The following is a 2973-nucleotide window of genomic DNA, read 5'->3' as shown; positions in this document are numbered from 1 at the left end:
CCAGCTTCTATCTCTAGAATTCTGTACCTAAATTTACATCTGTGTCTCATGCTACAGAACACTCATCCTTCACAGAAACCGGTTCAGCAATCATCTTTGCTTACTGGAGCTTGATTTTGATCCGTTCCTTCATAAAAATTACAGCATCTTTTATAAATGCACACATATGACTAGAAGAAATTTCTCTAAAATTTTAATGTTTATGGGGAATTTTAATTTTCTTCTTTGTGTTTTTCTGTATTTTTTCCCAAAATTTCCACAAACACCTTGTTGCTTTATAATAAAAAAGTTATGAAAAATTGAGACATAAAAACTAAAAGAAATGGGATAAAGATTTATGGGAACTTAAAAATGATAAAGGAAGCTTCATGAGTCAATGGCAAAGGGATGGATTATTTTTAAAGTGCTATTTTAAAGTGCAAAATCAAAAGATTTTGATCCTCACTTCATACCACTTTTGAAAATAAATTTCAAGTAAAGAATTTAATGTAACAGGTACAATATTTTTAAAAACCTGAAGGAAAATATAGGTTAATGTCTAATGATGGGAGGACTTTCTGGGTATAAAAATGGTGGGAGAAATCACAAGGAAATACACTACAGAGACAAAGTTTCAGTAGATCAATTGGTTCAATAAAAATTGTGAAATGCTGTTGATATTAATATAACTTAAATCCCCAGTTTCTATAGTTAGATGCCTACAGGGTATTCAAAAGTTGCCACACATAAGATAAATACATTATCAACTTTAAGTGCTTTAAATGTCTGGAATTTGAAGAAAATAATCAAACATATTATTTGGAATTCTAACACAGTTTAAAAACATATTTATTACCTGTTTCCCAATTTTGTGGGATGCCCTTTTCAGTTCATGTGTAAGAAAACTAAGTCTTAGAGTGGCCTGTTCTCATACAATGATGCAACCTTCCAGGTAGGGCCCTTCTAATTCAGGTCAGTGTTTTTAATACGGTGTTCTTTGTAGTAAGAAGTTTGTTCAGCAAAGTACGCAATTATCTGCCTAGTACTGTTCAAAAACCAATGGTCAGAGAGTGAGGAAATTGAGCAAAAAGAAGTCTGAGAAGCAACTACTCTAAATTGTATCCTACACTCTGGCTTCAATCAGAGCCACATACCTTTTGCTTGTTAAATATATGAGGGTACCAACTCAGATTCTGTTTAACAAGTTTGCTGTTACAAATACAAAAAAGTTTGAGAAATGCATATTACTGTAAACATTCATATATCGTCATGACAATTTCTTTAATTAAAATTATGTCTAAATTCACTAAACCAGAAGATATCTTCCTGTCTTTGCAATTTGATACGAATCAGGAAGTACAAAACAATAATTGTATTCTCAATTAAGTGCTCAACAAATAAACAACAAAAATTTCTTATGCTTGCAGAGTTCCAGAAGGCCCTCCCAATCAAAGGTCATTTAACTTTTGTAGAATATTGCCAATGATAATGTAAATTCCACAGAGATTATTTTTCCCAGTAATAGTTTCCACTGCGGAACCTAACCTTGACTTAGGTTAGGTTCCACAGAGGAAACCAATGTATGCTGAGCATTTAGACAAAAATATAAAAGCCTTTTTAAATTTGTCTGTAGTAGGTTTCAATATTTCTGTTGTAAGTGATAAGCCTACCACTATAATATTTCATTTAAAAGTATAGGTTTTCTAAAAGCCAGGGTTATTGATGGAAATTGACTATATCTTCCTTTTGGGGGGGCTGACTATTTCCATATAATATGTTTATAACATTTTTAAAATATTGTAACATACAGTACACACAGAAATAAATCTAAGTAGGGAAGAATTCTTTCAGCAGAGTGCTTACCCGAATTTGTCATTTTGGGGCATAGAATCTTAACTCAAATAGTCAGGTCAGTCACTGTTCAGGTGCATATATTTAAATACTTCCGGGATTCTTTATATTAGACAAGAGTTATGTTGATGTACGAATGGCTAAAAGTGAGTGTGAAGATGTATGAAGGTAAGACTCATAGCCCTTACTATGTGCTAAGCACGGTTTTAGGCCATTCATATGTAATCTTTACAACAGCCTTAAGAAGAAGGTACCATTCTTATCTCCTGTTGAAAGATGAAGACACTAAGTCAAGTGAAGATCACTAATTTCTCAAGTTCACATAGTTATTTAGTGCTGAAGTCAAGAAATTAAAACCACACAGCTGAGCTTCAGTTCTGTCTATTAAGCACTTTAATTTACTGCCTCAAATGAACACAGACATTTTGGACAATATGGATAGTTTGACTTACATTTAGGAATCTATAAAGTATAAAAAGATATTCTGATATCAAAATCCTGATCTTAGCCAAAGAAATCTTGAGCAAGAACAAACTTGGAGGCCTCACACTTCCTGACTTCAAAACATATTACAAAGCTTCAGCAATCAAGAATATGGTACTGGCATAAGAACAGATACATAGACCAATGGGACAGAATTGAGAGATGGGGAATAAACCTATGCACATACGATCAACTAATCTTCAACAAGAGCACCAAGAATATAAAATAAGGGAAGGATCGTCTTCGTGGTGTGGAGAAAACTAGATATCCACATGCAAAAGAATGAAATGGGACCCCAAGATCATACCATACACAAAATTCAACTCAAAATAGATTAGAAACTTAAATGTAAGTTCTGAAACTATAAAACTTCTAGAAGAAAACGTAGGGGAAAAGATCCTTGACAATGATTTTTTTAATCTGACACCAAAAGCACAGGCAACAAATGCAAAAATAAACAAGTTGGGACTATATTAAACTGAAAAGTTTTGGCACAGCAAAAGGAACAATCAGCAAAATGGAAAGACAACTGATGGTATGGAAGAAAATATCTGCAAATCACCTATCTGATAAGGAGTCAATATCCAAAATGTATAGGAACTCTTCCAACTCAATAGCAAAAAAACCCCTCATATTTTAAATACTCACTTTTAAAAAATG

The sequence above is a fragment of the Ursus maritimus genome, unplaced genomic scaffold (assembly GCF_017311325.1).
Source record: "Ursus maritimus isolate PB19 unplaced genomic scaffold, ASM1731132v1 scaffold_9, whole genome shotgun sequence".
Lineage (NCBI taxonomy): Eukaryota > Metazoa > Chordata > Mammalia > Carnivora > Ursidae > Ursus > Ursus maritimus.
This window is presented reverse-complemented; position numbering follows the sequence as displayed.